Source organism: Schistocerca piceifrons, chromosome 3, assembly GCF_021461385.2.
Source record: "Schistocerca piceifrons isolate TAMUIC-IGC-003096 chromosome 3, iqSchPice1.1, whole genome shotgun sequence".
NCBI classification, from domain to species: domain Eukaryota; kingdom Metazoa; phylum Arthropoda; class Insecta; order Orthoptera; family Acrididae; genus Schistocerca; species Schistocerca piceifrons.
In genome coordinates this window covers 145,827,160-145,845,505 of record NC_060140.1, presented here as the reverse complement: position 1 = coordinate 145,845,505, position 18,346 = coordinate 145,827,160, and the positions used below count along the sequence as shown (strand labels likewise).

At 43.7% G+C, this 18,346-nt stretch overlaps 2 protein-coding genes across 2 annotated transcripts in view; one reads left to right on the top strand and one right to left on the bottom strand.

The window, feature by feature from the left end:
- LOC124788470 (peroxisomal leader peptide-processing protease-like) overlaps window positions 1-18,346 on the bottom strand; it is a 1,192,842-nt gene that overhangs the window by 1,013,826 nt on the left and 160,670 nt on the right. The gene's annotated exons all lie outside the window — the stretch shown is intronic.
- LOC124789926 (ion transport peptide) overlaps window positions 12,483-18,346 on the top strand; it is a 36,249-nt gene continuing 30,385 nt past the window's right edge. Inside the window, exon 1 of the mRNA XM_047257451.1 lies at window positions 12,483-12,663. The gene's annotated coding sequence lies outside the window, so the exon portion shown is untranslated. The remainder of the gene's footprint in view (window positions 12,664-18,346) is intronic.

Below are 18,346 nucleotides of genomic sequence, written 5' to 3'. Positions count from 1 at the left end.
TTTTTGCAGTTTCTTCAGTTTTAATCTACAGGTCATAACCAATAGATTGTGGTCAGAGTCCACATCTGCCCCTGGAAATGTCTTACAATTTAAAACCTGGTTCCTAAATCTGTGTCTTACCATTATATAATCTATCTGATACCTTTTAGTATCTCCAGGGTTCTTCCATGTATACAACCTTCTATCATTTCAACTCTGTCATTTCATAAGTTATTCACCATCAGATCTACAGGGCACAAAACCGATGTTTCTAGAAAACTTATTATGAAGGAGAGAGTTTTCTTAAAATTCCCATACTGACAGCCCCGACTCAAACTTCCACTGTCAATGATGTTTCCACATACGACAGCATGTCATTCCATCTTCAGTGATTTCATCAACAAAGTCTTATTTTCATTCGAATTCAGAGATGGCAGTTCAATTGAAATACGCTTATATTCCTTGTGCTAGGGCAAGCCGGCTTTCTCCATCAGATTCGTTTCCCCGGTGATCCTATCTCCACTTACCCAAAGGAAGCTTTGGTGGTAGAGATCGGAAATCATAGGTGAAACAATAGTAGCAATGCAAGTTTAGGTGAGTCCTGGAAGCGCGCTCAGGTATGCTAAATTTTCAGACTGCTGCTTGTGTAAAGCAGGAGATCTGGCTCAAGTCTCGATCTGCCACAAATTTTCAGTTGTCATGACATATTCATTACATTTTTCGTGGTCTATTTAAACGAATCATTCCGGCATACATCTGAAGTAATTTGGGAAAACCACGGGTGACAAATTTAAACTACACTCCTCTATGTGGATCCACCAAGAACAGCGTAACATCACAGCGTCAAAGTGATGGAAAAGGGCTTCCAGTGTGAGCTCATTAGAAAACTTCAATAAATGCTATTTAAGGGTCTCCAAAGCAAGTCTTTGGTCACGTTCTGTAGGAACGCCAAAGTCAGATTTCATCTTCCGCTGAGAGCCGAAGGGCAGACAACTCCAGTGAGTCATGTTTCCGCTTCATCGAAAGGGTGGCCATTTACGTATCAGACGGAAAGCGGCGCAGAAGAGGCACACAGAAGCTACGTCTCGTAGCTCATTCGGTGCTTACTGCAACATTGTCGCCTAAGTACGTTTTCGTAACATTCTTCGGTTCCAGCCATCCGTAAGAAAGTCGCTGTGGTCTGAATCGCTTCTAAAGCCATTCCTGCTGATTACAGAAAAGTATACACGCTGATGGTCTTCTTCTGTCGGATGGAAGATGACGGGCCTACCACAAAGCGAGGAATGTCAGATAGCACTCCCCGGCCCCCCAAACGCACAGTCTCGGATCTAGATGACTAAGTGTGGAGCTATTTTGGCAGTTGCTTCTACTATGTGTACCCATTGCCACACACTCCAGTGCACTATAGCTATTTTTTTCCGAGATAGACGTTGCTACAGGTTCTGTTTCTTCTACTATTTGCATATTGTCACAAGAAAGCGACAAGACTGCGTAGATACACATGAATCAAGCACTGCTGCTTCTTCAGTCATGTAGTTCATTTTTAGGCTTGTCCAGGAAGCTACACTGGGGAATTTGGAACCGAACTTCCATCATCCGCTTCTTTTTAAGTTGCTCGATCATGATAGCAATCCTGCCGCCACTACGAAAGAAATATATTTCTTAAATGGGAGAGGAAACGAAGGGTCGTGTGTTAGCAGAACGTTCAGATTTTTTTGAAACACAACCATTTAAAGCTAACTGGTGAAAAAAAGGCGTACGACGAAAATTTGCGCAGTAAAGTAGCGTTTGCTCGAACAAGAGAAAGCAATCAATCAATCTTTTTCGTAATTTTATACTTCACTGTTTCCAACGAATTTGATATTACTTTCGCACTTAAAAACAGCATAATAGCCGACAGCTATCGTGCCCTTATCATTGCCAACATTAGCCTCCTTTTACCGCAGTTCCGTCGAGCGGTCTCGAAAGTTATAAATAATATAACCTTTACTATATCGTTCAAGTATAACACCAGAACCTAATTTCCACAATGTGCGTTCGTATAATTAAGCATGTGTATTAAATTATGCTGTAAATTCATTTGATAATCCCTTACCAACGCGATGAAACGCTGTGAATAAGTCTTGTTTAAGATTTGATTCTGGTGTAATAAATGTGACTTTTTTATCTCCAGTAATATTGTTCTGTATGTACACTATCTGATCAGAAGTATGCGGACGCCATTAGTGGAAATTAATGTGGGGTGTGTTCAGCCTTCGCTTTTATGACGGCTTGGAATCTGGTGGAGCCACTGTCAATGAGGTTTCTGAATGTCTGCGCAGAAATAGGAGCCCTTCTTCCTCAAGGGCCAAAACTAGGGAAGGCAGAGATGTTGGAATCTGGGGTCTGAAGCGAAGTTGACATTCTAACGCAATCCAAACATGTTCCATGGGGTTGAAGTTGGGTCTATGGGCAGGTCAATCCATTTCAGGAATGTTATTGTCCACAAACCATTGCCTCACAGACGATGCTTTATGACTGGATGCACTGTTGTGCAGACACAAACAATTATCGATTACGAGCTGTTCCTCAACTTTGCGCAGCACACATTGCTGTAAAATGTGTTCATGTCTTTCTGCATTTAGCATTTGCTCACGCGCAATAAGGAGAGCACACCCTAACCACAAAAAACACCCCTGTACCGTAACGCCACCTCGTTCGTACTTCACTCTTGGCATTGTACATTATGGCAGGAACGGTTCCCAGGCGTCCTCCAACCCAAACTCTTCTGTTGGATTGTCACGGGGTATAAGGGGATCCATCCCTCCAAATGATTCGGCTCCAGTCATCCACTGCCACTGGCGTCGCTCTATACACGACCTCAAGAGTAACCTAGCACTGACAGCAGAAACGTGTGGCTCATGAGGAGGTTCTCGGCCACTGCACCCCAATTTTCTTTACTGCCTTCCCACAGGCACTATGCTAACTGGAATCGTGGCAGCACTTTGCAGCTCTCAGGTGATTCCTTCCGCTGATTTCATGCGATTTTTTTACGACCACCCTCCGCAGTGCTTGACGGTCCCTGTCGGTCAGTACACGAGGTCTGCCTGGTTTTAGGTTTGTTGTGGTTGTTTCTTCGTGTTTCAACTTCACAGTGCCACGCGGGATTAACCGAGTGGTCTATAGCGCTGCAGTCATGGACTGTGAGGCTGGTCCCGGTGGAGGTCCGAGTCCTCCCTCGGGCATGGGTGTGTGTGTTTGTCCTTAGGATAATTTAAGTTAAGTAGTGTGTAAACTTAGGGACTGATGACCTTAGCAGTTAAGTCCCATAAGATTTCACACACATTTGAACATTTTTTGAACTTCACAGTCATACCACCAACAGTCGACCTCGGCAGCTTTAGAAGGGTTCAAATGTCTTTGTTGGATTTGATACCAATGATCACTGAGCTTTCCTGCCGTTATTGCTTCTCCACTGACAACACAATATCTCGCCTCCCTTTATACTGAGGGGTCCGCCTCTCGTTATACCTAGAGATCAATTCTGCATTACATAGGGGCGTTCTGACACTTCTGATTCGATAGTATATGCTACATTTAACGTTGCGAACGATGTGTCTTAGTCAGCATTCTAGCTAGCACTGAGAGGGTTTTACAGCCGCCAACGTCTCGCTAGCTCAGGAGTGCTATTCTCGTCACGTAACGCGAAGTTCATGCTCTCTGCCAGTTCAAAACTGACTATACTTTATGCCAGTTTCCTAAAATCACCTTTAAACCAATTGAAAACATCCATAATAAAGTTCAGTAATATAATCACAAGAAAACCTTGATGTTCGTTTTGCTGCTGTTGCGTAAACTGAATGATCAACTTTTGATAATATTCAACTCTTTACTAGAATGTGACTTACTTCATTTTCTATATTACTATTATTATGCAGAAGCCAGAGTCACCCCATACGTGTGGTACAACAGCATCTACCGTAGGAAACTTACTGCACATCATCATAAAAGAGAAGTGTTGTAATGTAGTATAACGCTCAGCATCACAGACACTCAGCTGTGCTGTTAAATGTTCCAGAATCGTCCCTTTTCTTCTTCTATTCATCGTTGGTAGGTGAGAAGAAGTAATGTTTCCTGACTCGTATCGGGTCATGGGACCTCGGAATTTTGTAAGGCTCTCGGTAATACAAGCGCCTCCATTGTAACATTTTACACAGAAGTTTGGTGACCGCCTGTATGACCCTCTCGGAACGACCCTCGTACATCTATCATTTCGTGTGACGATGGGAACTTCAGTGGTAGAACTCAAAACATTCGCTTGTGACAGCGGTCGCTTCCGTGAATAACATACTACACTGGTATCGCAGCCGGTAGTGATCTGGGCAGGCACTGGTTGTACGGCAGCTACCCCCGCGTTGCCTGCGGACCTGAATGAAGGGGCAGGGCGTGGGCGAGCACGTGACCCGCGAGGCCGTATCGCAGCCCAGATAGGCACGACACGCCGCCCTGCGCCGGCCGCCCGCCAACGCCTCGCTTTCGCGCTGCATACGTTTTGCATTTGTCTTAGATCCTGAGGGAAAACTTCAAAACTTTCGATACCAGAAGTTCCGCAGTCAGCTGTAAATTGAGAATTTTGCTATTCACCAAAATGATAGTATCGTCTGTTGCGAATCTGTAGATGCAAAGACCCTTTGTCGATAATTACACGACTGCAGGACAATCACTGAAAGCGGTCACTTGAATAAAATATATACGAATATGCGTACGGTGCGATTTAAAGTGGAACGACCACATAAAACCAGTCGCAGGAAAGGCAACTGCCAGACTGAGATTCAGTGGAAGAATTCTCAGGAGATGTAGTCCATCAACAAAGGAAGCAGTTTACTAGACACTCGATGTATCAGTGCCTGAACAATGCTCATCACTCTGAGATCCATTAGGCATACTTGTGTGAAATTCCAAACCGCAACGCTGTCTCGTGCCGAGGTGTGGCATTACGATCCTTGAAGATTCAATAACAGCAGTGCAGAAGCTCACTGCAGCTTCACTGCAGCAGGCGTCCTGAATTCTAATGTAGCAGGACGTGTCCGACACTTGCGGAAAATTGCGGTGAAGCAGCGAGGCAATACCAAATTTTTTTACTCCTCTATCGTTTGTGGGCGAGAATTCATCGAATTCGACCCGAATACAGACAGGAGGGTTCCTGGTCGCTCCTCCCAACAATGACCCAGCCCACAAAGTGAATACTGTGTGTGCGTTTTCGACCAGCGAATGGATCACAGTCCTCGATCACCCACAATATTCACCGGATTTGGCACCAGCCGACTTCTTGTTCCCCAAATTGAAGTTGTCAATAAAAAGAAACAATTACGATGCAGCTGAGGACATCCAAGAAAACTGTACTGCAGAACTAAACGCAGTTCTAAAAAGAACTATAGTGTCTGTTTCAAAACACTTTTAAAATGATTTTAGCTGTATACTGATTCGGGGGAGACTATTTTGAATAAATACAATGATTTTGTGAACACAATCCTTGACTTTTACGTTTCACAGCCACAGTCCTAACGGAACTGGAACACGCTGAGTAGTATTAATAGAGGAAACATAGAAGATACAAAGAAGAGCAGCACGTTTCTTTATAGGTTCATTTAGTTACCGCAAAAGCGTCACGGAGATGGCTAGCGTCACGAAGATGCTCTTGCAATTTCAAAGGCACACGCTGCAAGTGAGGCGTTCTGCATCGCGGTATGGTTTACTGTTAAACCTCCGAGAGCGTACGTTTCTGGAAGAGCCAACGAATATATTGCGAAAATACCATGAGGATGAGATTAGAAAGATTCACCACACACACAGAGACTCACCAGCAATCGCCCATCCCGCAAACAATTCGTGACTGGAACAAGAAAAAGGGGAGCGACACTGGTACACAAAGTAGCCTCCATCACATACTGTAAGGTGGCAAGCGCAGTGTAGATGTAGGAAGATACCGACTACGTCACAAACACAACCACACGAAAAATGCCTGAATATGAACCCGTAGAGCTTCGACATCTATGCAGGTACTCATAATTAGAGTTAAAATAATAAGATAATAAATATTTTTTACGTTCTATAAAAAAGAAAATCAGACGAAAGTTCAGGATTCTGTCCTACAAATCTTCCTCTGACGGAAGGCTATTACGGCGTGTCACTGAAAGCTTGGATTTCAATGTGATATGGATTTTATTTACCCTTCTTTGCATATTCTCAATAAATGGAGCTAAGTTCTGCTATAACAGAAAGCGGATAACAGATGTCTCTGTTTTCTTATCTGAAGTATTACAGATGTTGTTAAGAATCGTATTCAAGTTTCCTCCTCATAGATTATTGTGAATGGCAGAGCGATTTCCAGTGTGAGTTCGTGTTTTGTCCTTTTTTAGCTTTTCAACGTCAATAATTTCTACAGAGAGGTTAACACGATCATCTGTCTAGAGATATCGAGACAGGAGAAAGGCATGCACACGTTCTTGTCATCGTTAACGACATTAACGGTGGCTGAGCACCGTGGCTCCGTATGAAATAAGATTACGAAGTACGGCAACCAGGTACTTTTGTTACCCTCATTTATGCCGAGACCCGTTTCGGAAACAGGCCTATATCTGATTTGCTTACTGCAGTCAAATATTTCCCTTCAGATGATCCAATTATTAGTTGCAGAGATCGCCAATCACTGACAACGACTGTCACAAAAGAATCTAGAATTAATGCGATAATCTAACTTCCGAGTTCAGCCAGTAACTGAAAGAACACATTTTTGCAATTAGTTTAATGCCCGCCACCCAGACTGAACACCCGAAAATTGAGGGGCTATTGAAACGCTGCTCATCAATAGCACTAGTGCCACAATGCCTAGATCATATGACACGGAGAAATGAAGAACTGTATCAGATTCGAAACTCACTTTGTTTCTAAGAAATGTCATCCTCGTGTATGACGAACGCAGAAATCCGCCTATTTCTTCCCATTAAACATCGCTTATCTACGCTTTATCTACGTTTTACCGTTCACCGTACGTTGTGCGTAAGTTGTACAACAACGTCTCAAAAAAGAATGTTCAAATGTGTGTGAATTCTTATGGAACTTAACTGCTACGGTCATCAGTCCCTAAGCTTACACAGTACTTAACCTAAATTATCCTAAGGACAAGCACACACACCCATGCCCGAGGGATGACTCGAACCTCCGCCGGGACCAGCCGCACAGTCCATGAGTGCAGCGCCAAGACCGCTCGGCTAATCCCGCGCGGCGACAACGTCTCGACTTCGGTAGAAGTGACGTCTTGTTCACAACGGGGCGAACAGAAACTAACACAAATTCGCGTATCAATTCCCCGGTGCCCACTACCATGGCCTTGTACCAATGAACAAGAGTTTATCCTGTTCTGAACAGAAAAGAACACGAAGAACGAGTATCGAAGCGTACGTCACTACGAACTCCACGATTTTTTGTCATAAAATCATTGGCTCACTAATTTCATTCAGTACAACGCTAGTTATAGTAGCGATGCAAAACTGTGATATTCAGAAATAATTATTTGTTACGGCGAAAACTCTGTTGGTGAAGAAGTAAGCAAAGCGGCGCAGGAAAAAAATTTCGATGTTAGAAATTTGTCGCACCCATGAAACGTGTGTCGCAGAACTTTTATCATTAACTTACGGCTGAAGTTTCTCAGGCTTGCTCTAGACAAATATCAACGATTTTCGGGGGCTGTTCATCTACAAGAAAACTTGCAAAACAAGACACTAACTACCAACGAGCAGTATAAGCAATCTAATTCTTAGCAACTGGTGACATTTCGTATTCCACCGATTTCCGAGTTTGTGTTCTTTTTACTCCATTCCCCCCTGCACGAAGCAAGTATTGAAATTATCTTCTTCTCATTTCCCTAGTGGGGACGTTGAGTATTTCGGCAATTTCCTGTCGAACATTATTATTATTATTATTTATTATTATTATTATTATTATTATCATCGTTTGGTTTTGAAGCTGTACTGTCAGCGGTGTTTGTAGGTTAAATCAAGAAAATTCGCATCCCCCTATTATGTAAATAACTATTCTTTTAAATTCTCAAACATATTTCGGACCATCTGTACCATCATCAGTGGATACTCTTACTCAGATGTGTATAATTCTAACATGTTTTAAGTAATAATTACTGGAATGGAAATTAGACTCAAAATCATGTTATATCTATAGTGATTATTACCTTAATCTGTAGCATATTAGGTTCTGCAGGGGTTTAAAAAGTGATTATTTAACCTGTCAAACTATCTCACAAATACATCATTTCGTTGTACATGAAAAACTATCTTCTATTGTAAAGAAAGACTAACAAAACCTAAGATTCCAGTGAACAGGGTAATAATTGTAAAGTACATCAAATTTTTTACGCCTTATTTCCATTCCGATCGTTACTACATAAATTATGTTTGCATTTTACAGGCCTGAATAAAGATATCCAATAATGAAGGCACAAATGAGGTGAAACTTACAGGGCTTTAAAAAGAAAAGTTATTTGCACAATAGGCAGCCCTGAATGCCATACATTTAATTATTATTATTATTATTATTATTATTATTATTATTATTTTACAATTTTTGCTGTGGGTCTCTTGGATCCCACGTTACTACGTCAACTAACTCCTGCACAGCTCACACAAGTCACAGCTAATAACAGAGGTAGTTCAAGCGTGAAAAGGAGGTTTCTAAAGCATTTCGATTGCTCACACCGAAGCCAACGCCGACACAGAGAGCCTGCAAACTTCGTTAGGCGACTCCCTGAAAGAGCGACGGCCAGTGGAACGCGATCGCGAACCGAACACGACCGAATGCTATTCGCTCGCGATTGCCTATGCCCGAGATAATGAACGTTTGAGTTCCTTCCGTTGTAAATCTTGAGTTCGTCCCGCTGTAAATCTTAATTTCGTTTCGGTGTAAATGAGGCCGTAAGCAGCGTTGACACGCACAACTAAAGTAACTCCAGTGTTCGTGACATACTGCAATGGCAGCGTAGTTGCACCTGTGATACCCAGTTTTTGGAAGCGTCGCTGCTATGGTGCCACTTTCTGCCAAGTCACTAAAAGTTAAAGTCGGTTCTATACAGTGATGCCACTAGCCTACCGTCACTACTGAACAGCATCATCGACTGCTCCCGGTTGGTCGTGTTTCGAAACACCAGCATTCTGTCCCGATTTACGTGCAGTCATTGCTGGGATAATCAGTTCGATTTCAGTACGTTTTACTTTAATTACAAAATTCGACTGTTTTTCTTTTACAAATATATTTGCTGCCACCATTTTATTCTTGCACTAAATCGAACATTTGGCTTGGTTTTGTTTTCCTTGCAATTAACTCTTCCCTCACTTCCAGCGCCGTAACCTACATGCTAACATTAAAAAACTTCGCGAGCCATCTCAATTGACGACATATTTAAAACTGTGCCGCAACGAATAATTTTTGGCGTCCTGTGTGAACGGCGGCAGCTCAGGGCGCCGCCGCAGTGTGCCACGGGCTTTGGCTTCACTTTAGTTGCGTGTGTTAACTAGGGATGGGGAGAACCGGCCGGTTAAAACCGATACCGGTATTTTAGTTCTGAATGACGGTACTCTTCGATATTTATTAGATCTTAGCTATAACAGTTGTTTTTTATTTTTTTCTAATAACCGAATAAAAAACCGAAATATCAATCAGCCATAGCAGCAGTGCTATTTTCTCGTACTTAAATAAACATTTTTTTAAAAAAGGAGTAATTTTTATTCGTGAAATCTGTATTGGTTTGAAATACTCCGTGAAAATGGAATAACCGATCAGTGCTATTTTAATAACAATACCGATAGAAACGAGCAACAAACAAATGGCGTGAGAATTAGAACACTATTTCTGAGACAATAATGTCCGTTTTGCCGTGTGTCGCGGCTTACGGCACACGTGTACGTTCGCTGTAGAAGACTTACTCCCATCTCGTCTATGCAACAGTTTCTCGCTTTCGTCGCTGGACAACCGTCGTACTGAACAATGGCACTAAGCCTAGACTGAAAATATTTTTACAAAGTGCATAGCACAAAGCTTCATTTGCTTCAAAGGATTAAAGATTTGTCTACCGTTTCCAAATGGATCAAATGGCTCTGAGCACTATGGGACTTAACTTCTGAGGTCATCAGTCCCCTAGAACTTAGAACTACTTAAACCTAACTAACCTAAGGACATCACACACATCCATGCCCGAGGCAGGATTCGTACCTGCGACCGTAGCGGTCGCTCGGTTCCAGACTGTAGCGCCTAGAACCGCTCGGCCACTCAGGCCGGCTACCGTTTCCATGAAACAAATAAATGATAAGGATAATAAATTAAAAAATTAACAAGAATTCATTCATAGCCAAGCCAAAACATTATGACCACTGCCCATCGTGACGTTGAATGCCGCCTTGTAGCTTTGCAAGTACATGATGTGGCAACTAAAGTTTGTAAGCAGAGCAGACACGGACGGGGGATCCCCCTAGCGAAGATATGGGCTGCAAATGGGTAAATCCATTCGGATAAGCGACCTTCAGTAAAGGCAGATTATTATTACGCGGAGCCTTGAACGAATATCTCGAAAACGGCGAAGCTGGTCGAATGTTCACGTGCTACTGTCGCGAGCATCTGCGGAAAGAGGTAGGGCAGAGAAACTACCACTAGGCGCTAAATGGTTGGACTTACACGACTCTTCACGGAACGTCGGGTTCGGAGACTCGTCTACTCTGTAAAGTAAGATAGGTGGTGATCTGTGGCATTTCTGCGGAAAGAGAACAATGCTGGTGCATGCCCAAGTGTTTTGGAGCACACCGTTCATCGTACATTGTTAAACTTGGAGCTCCGCAGTAGACCAACACTACTTGTTAACATGTTGACCCAACGACATCGCCATCATCGGGGTTCGTCTGTCGATCAATGGAAATGTGTCGGCTCTTCGGGCGAATCACATTTTAGCTATACTAAGTCGATGGTCTTCTTCACAGACGCCATCATCGAGGTGAACGGCGGCTCGAAGCCCATTTTACACGATCGACTTTCCGGTCTTAGTTCACTACTAGAGACAAGTGAGTCGACTGCAGCGCCCCTGGCGTTTTATTCCTGTACCGAGTCAAGTCTGTTTACATGTCAGCCTCAAAATTGCGTGTGGTGTCGTCTGCTGTGCAGTTCGGCATCTCGACGGTGAAAATGAGGCTATTAGGAACTACCTTTTTTATTCAAAAATCGAAATACAATAACTAAATGAAGGAACAAGCAATAAGAGAGTCTATTAATGACCAAAGCAGATTCGTAATGAAAGTTCGTGTCCAAGGTCGTGTGGCAAATTCATTAAACTCCTGAGAACTGAAATAATAGGAAAAGTGTCATCCAAACATTTGACAACATATACATTTATTTGCTCGAGAAAACATATACTCGAAAAGACATCAAACAATAGCTATAACAGAGTTAAGAGCGCCTTTTTATATTATCCTTCCTAAGTGCCATATAACATCGAAAATTATTTTTCTCGTTAGTGAATTATGACTTTTTCACTGTTGAAATAGTTTTCATTGACACACTTTTATCTGTTTACGATCTTATTAGGCATAGCGTAGTTTTTTTTCTGTAAATCGTAAATGCATAATTGCTTTCATATGTTTCGTGTCTTGTAGGAGAACACTAGTAGGAAAAAATATCAGGACCTTGCGTAATTTTTACAAAGTGTCGCGAAGACACGAAAGCATAAAATCCATTTCTATAATGGGAGTGAGCTCGGCAGATAGATTAATTCCTCACGGAAGCAGGTGCCTCCATAGCTTCCCGTTTCCGCGCATGTGCACTGTGCAGCGTACTCTGAAATTTAGAACTCTACACTCGGTACAATCTATAGACCATTGACGCCATAGACATATTCTCGTTGTGGATGGTTGCTGATTAACAAGCAGACACGAAAAGTGCGCGCACTTCGAGTAGTCGATTTTGGCTAGCAAGTCGCTCGTGTAAAGCGGGCTTTAAACGCGAAGGTGCCGCGGCGACTGGAGGAGTCGAAGACGTGCCCGCGACAGACAGAGAGAGCAGGCAACAGGTGGGGGTGCGCGCGCCCCTGCCTCTCCGCTGACACACATCCAAAGTTTCCGCGCGGTGCCCGGCGGCGGCTGACGCAAAGCGGCGCCGGGGTTGCGGAGTCAAGGAACCCGGCCGGCCGGCTGCGATCTCTTCTCCTCAATGAGCCGCGCCGGCCGGCGACGGAAAGCGCGCCACACGCCACGCGCCGCCGCCCGTAGCCTCCGGCTGCCCCACCCCCGCCCTGGACCCCTCCTACGCCACGCCGACGCTGTCACTGGATTTTCCCGCTCGAGCCAGTTTTTGCTTTGAACGCCGCGCGCTTAGTGACGTCGCCGGGAGAGGGGGCGGGGAAGCGGGGGCAGGGGAGAGCGCGTGCTACTATTGGTCGGCCCAGATATATACAGTCCGCCGGTCCGCATGTCGCCGATAGAGCAACCTCGAGCTGCGAACGGAGTGCATGTGTGTTTCTCCGCGACTACGAGTGCAGTATTGTGAGACAGAGTGCCCGCGCCGCAGAGCAGACACGCACACGAGCATTAACGCAAGCCGTCCCGCCCGCCGACCGCCGCTTTAAGTACTTCGAGCCGTCTCGTGCAGAACACCACGGTAAGTCCCGCAGGACTGCATTCTCGATCGAGTTCTCTCGTGCCACCTCACCTGTATGTCTCTTACCTCATCTTCAGCTTTTATAGTCCTGTCGTCCTCAGCTACGTATCTTCATATCTTGATAATTTTTACTTTTGGACCGTCTAAATTGCAACCGAACGAATCACGGTTTTCGTGTCATGCGTGTTTCGCCTTTATTCTCTGCAAGGCACCTTCAGTGGCCTAGAATATGTACATATTTTTGTTTGTGCTATTGAGTTTACATTTTGAGACGATATACGTCATTTTCTTGAACTTGTTGTATATGTCCCTCGTCCTAAAATGTACACTAAATAGTATACACAAAAATATGGTCATATTCCAGGTCACTGAAGATGTCTTACAGAGAATAAAGGCGAAACGCGAGTAGCACGAAAATTGTGTTTCATTCATTTGTAACTGGTCCAAAAGCAAAGATCATCAACATACCGTAATACTCTTACTTCATATTTGCCATTGGCGAGGACTGTCAGCGTAGCGTGCGTCGACACGCGTACTATTTATTTCTTTTGTGTCTTTTTTTTAACACGAGAACCCTTTTTGAGACTACACAAAACGCTTTTTCAGTGACTGTCATAAGCACATCACTTGTTTTATTTCTGAAGTATCTACAATTGTCTGTAATGAGAGGTGTATCAACGTAATTTTGAATATTTACATAAGCGTTTTAGCTTCACTCTCGTTTCACAGGGTACATAAGTTTTGGCGCCAATGTTTAGCGAAGTTTTAACTTCTTGTTATAAAGGAGACCATCGAGTACGGGCCACTGGCGAAGCCCTACCTGTAAAAGCAGACAAATTTGTACGGCTGTCAACAGAAATGTACTTCATTGAACGTAAAAATGCTTCCAAATTATAAGTTTTACTGCCCAGATCGCAGTTGATACGTATCTTAGTTAGTAGTTTCAGCAAAGTTATATTGCCACCTTCAGATCTGCAAGTGTTACAAGTACGTTATAAGGTTTATAATTATCATACGTAATTCCGAAAAACAACGTTACTCAGTTTCATATTGATATAGAGATCGCTCTCCTTCAGAGAATGTTAGGTAATTACAATATTTTATTTACTTGCAGATCCTGTCCCCAGAAATCACAAAAGCCCACAGAGACATAGAATATGGTTTAATGCTTATCACCACTGCAGTGTTTTAAGTTTTAGTGCTCATGTTTCTCGAATTTTAACTTATTGTTTTACATAAAGAAGCAAGTAACAGATTACTGGCCACTGAGGAAGATTTAGCAATAAAGGAAGTGATACGCGTATGATTCGGTCCAGAAAAACAAAAGAAATATAAAGTGATTTAATGCCTGTCACGGCTGCATCTAATCGCTGTGTATCCCCCTTTCATCCAGTTGCACTTGCGCTTTACTGCCTCGCAGCTTTAGGTCGTTCAGCTATTCAGCATTCAACAGTGGTTCAGTTCTGAAATAAGTATAGTATCAGCGGAACCTAAGTATCATAAAAATACCATAATGGCTTATCTGCAATATCTCTGGAAGATGCTGCAATATTTAGGTTTCAGTATTTCATTTCTATCTCAAAAAATGCTCATGCTGTTGCTATATCTTTGGCTTGACGTGAGGATGGTGCTACGAATCAGCTACACTCCAGTCGCTGGCAAGGCGTTAGAATACTGGAGTGTCGGATTGATCGTGCTCACCTTCTATGAGTTTTCCTAGAGGTGTAATCTCATCTGTTAATGCTGTAGAGAGCACAGGACGACTGAATGGAGGAGACGGAGTAAGGGTGGCCGCTGCGGCTCATCTGAGTCGAGGTCCGTCCGCAGTTTTTAAAGAGCCCGGCCGTCACTTAAGAGCGGTGGGGGGCATCCGCGTGATGTAAGTGACGAGCTCGCTGCGCGCTACACCCGACACGACCGCTCCTCTCGCATCCACTGTTTTTGTGTTCAGCCTTTTGCCCTAGCAGTGACGAAATAATCATTGTCAAAGTTGTCACTGTTCTCCTGGATCAGACTCGACTGTAATCAAATCGAGGTCACAAGCAAGCGTCTCTCTCTCTCTCTCTCTCTCTCTCTCTCTCTCTCTCTGTGTGTGTGTGTGTGTGTGTGTGTGTGTCTGTGTGTGTGTGTGTGTGTGTGTATGTGTGTGTGTGTGTGTGTGTGTATGTATGTGTCTGTGTGTGTTTGTACGTGTCTTTACTTATTATGAGGGTCGAGAAAGGAGTCGTTATGTACAGCCAGGCGGGAATGTTACGCGTTGCGACGAATAGGGGAGAAAAGTGACTACAGCGGTAGCAACGTTTCTGGTTTGGTAACAGCGACACACGTGTACGGCAACTCTAACAATGCAGATTCTGCTCAGCGATGTTAATCCGCTTGTCGGCTAGCCACCACTTTTGCATTCTGAAGCTGCCGCCATTAATTAAACCTGTGGCAGAGAACGCGCTAATGAGGTCTGTGACGCTGTGTAGCGATTGCTGCAACAGCAGCTCTAGCAAGCCAGCAAGAACTCACTTTTCCTCGTTTCCTAACACTAACAATGCCGTTTGTCCCAGAAACTGGCATTCTGAAGAAACGTCGCTGTTTATATTATCAGCCTCTCGTCCTGGTCATTAAATTAAGTGGTACAGTTACACAGATTGTTTTTTCACGACTAATTGTTTCTGCGGTATTTAGCGCATGAAGGGGCAGATGCAGTCTTCCTGGTCAGCAGAAATCGAGATCAGCGCCTCATAATGTAGTCTCTGGTTCTCCGTTCTTCTGAGGCCTTTCGCATACGGACCGCACAACTAGCGACTCACTCGAAACTGCTACTTCTCCCTGAGCAAATAAAGAACATAGGCATCTACTCTGTTCGGCAGACAATGAGTGGCTTTTTTTAAGCAATGCGCATTGTCTCACGTTCTCGTCATTAGTGACTGTGCTGGCAAGGCCGCAAAAGCACGAGAGGAAAAGTAGCACGCTCCAGAGTTACGGTTTTCAGAAAAATACTCTGCCTTAATGCAGAGCTGTTCGACTAAAGATTTTTAAAAGAACTGATTCTATGTTTTCCTTCTTTATAAAGTAGAAGCTGGTCAGCAATGTGACCACAAACGTTAGTCGATTGTGAGCTCGCCGAGTCATGAGAGACGCGGAACAAAGCGCGCCTGTCGGCTATGAGCGCTATAAAAATGGCCATTAAAGTGAACACACGTGTCACCTGACATTCGCTGACAGAACGCCCGCCTGCTTTGACGTGCGTCTCATCTTTGATGCAGGATGAAATTGACGGAAACGCGGCCCTCTTCTCAAATAGAATTATATTTCTCTCTCTCTCTCTCTCTCTCTCTCCCTCTCTTGCCTTTATGATGTGCTCCTCCTCAAGATAATAACCATAACATCTCATGCATATCACAATTTAAAAATACTAATAACGTTTTAGCAAGTCTAATGTTGTAGAGGCATTTCATAGCATAGTCACACAATTCTTTCTTGAATTGCGGTGCCTATGAGTGCATTCAAATGGCTCTGAGCACTATGGGACTTAACTTCTGAGGTCATCAGTCCCTTAGAACTTAGGACTATTTAAACCTAACTAACCTAAGGGCATCACACACATCCATACCCGAGGCAGGATTCGAACCTGCGACCGTAGCGGTCGCGCGGTTCCAGACTGTAGCGCCTAGAACCGCTCGGCCAACCCGGCCGGCCCTATGAGTAGGGTCAACGGTCACAGAAGAAGTACTGCTGATCTCATTACTTTCCGATGATCCCGATTTGAGCGTTCTGCGACTTTCGTAAATCACTCAGATAAATCAGAAAGACTATGTACGTGTTCTTACTGAAAGTCAGTAAATTTGAAGTAAGTTCGCCGTCCCTACCTGGCCCCCGAAGACAAACAGAAATAACACACAACGAGCCACTGTTCGGCTGAGTATGCGATTTTTCTGCGTTAATGGGTAAATTGATCATTTCTATTCTAAGGAAATTAACTGCGCTGCACGGAATTTCTCTGCATTTCTCTTCACATAGAAAGAGCAGAATATACGAATGAGAAGCAAAAGCTCGGGTTAGGGGGAGAATGGGGAACGAAATGGGCCGTGGTCTTTCAAAGCAGCTATCCCAGCATTTGCCTAAGCGATTTAGGAAAGTCGCAGAAAATATAAATCTGCATTCACGGACGGATATTCGAATTGGAGCCCTCACGAATTCGACTTCACTGTCTTAACGTTATGCTATCTCCTCGGTACCAACGGTCGGATAATTCAACTATACTGTTGGTGAGTATGATTTTCGACGAAAAAGAGTAGCACTGCTATGCATACAAGCGAGTGTACATGAGACCGCCTACAGAAAATGAAACATGAAAAGTATCGACTCCGGTAGTCTGCTCTGCGTAATAACAAGCTACGAAAGCATGCTTTCTGCTGGTGTGAAGATGACGGACACAAGACGTTTAATTTCCTACACTATTGATGGAAAATTCCTAAAACACTATCTGCCGCAAAATATCTAGGAGTTACTATCCACAGCGGCGTTAAGTGGAGTGACCACATAAAACAAAGATAGGAAAAGCAAATGCCAGACTGAGATTCATGGGAAGAATATTGATGAAATGTCACAATGTCACTCATCACCGAAGGAACTGATGTCAAAGGCGCTTGTTGGGCCGCTTCCTTTGTTCATCTATCTGGGATCTTTACCAGGTAGGACAGAGAGAGAATGAGAGAGAGAGAGATAAGACCCAACTACGAGCGATGCGTTTTGCCACGGGATCGTTTAGTTGCGCGAGGGGTTACAGAGTCGCTCAGCAAACGCCAATGGCAGACGTTAGAAAGACGTTGTGCATCACGTAGAGGTTTATTATTGAAACTTCGAGAGAACACTTCCCGGCAAATATTACTTCCTCCCACACACATCTCGCTAAATTACTGCGACAAGAAAATTCGAGAAATTAGAGGTAATACAGAGGCTTACCCACAATCATTCCTCCCACGTGCCATTCGTAAGTGGAACAGGGAATGGGGGATCAGTCACCGGTACCACGACTACTCTCCGCCATACTCCGTTACGTGTTATGCAGAGTAAGATGCAGATGTAGATGTCGATATTGCATAGTGGGTTTTACACGACACGGAGGACAAAAGGGAGTTTACTTATGAAACTGAACAAGAAGCATCTCTTCTTCTACGCAGTCAAACAATTTCCAGTGAACCTCCAGTTAGCGAAGTCTACAGCATGGAAATGAAAGGTTTATCGTAATGACGACAGGAATTCACGAACAACCTCAATCGCGAAATTGTAATTGCAAGAAATGTATATGCAGCGGACAAAATACAGAATGTGACTCAAGAACAACAACAAATCAATTCTCTTCTCAAAGATAGCTGTTTCACTAGAAGAGATAAATGTATTTCTCGGCACAGTCCTGAACAAGACTGTGAATTTGAATGCGTAATTACGTGATCATTTTATTGAAGATTGACGAGACCGAACTCTGTTATTCGTGAACGTCTTAAAATCGTCATCTCGTATAGTAATGCTAAGAAGTGACTTGAAATGAGACGATTACGTGAAATCAGCATCAGGGAATGCGAGTGGAAGAATTACACATGCTGGAAGGGTTGCAATGGATTTCAAAAGGAAATCGCTTACGAGTCGCTACTACGATAAATTTTCGAGTATTGTCGCACTTTTTTGAGAC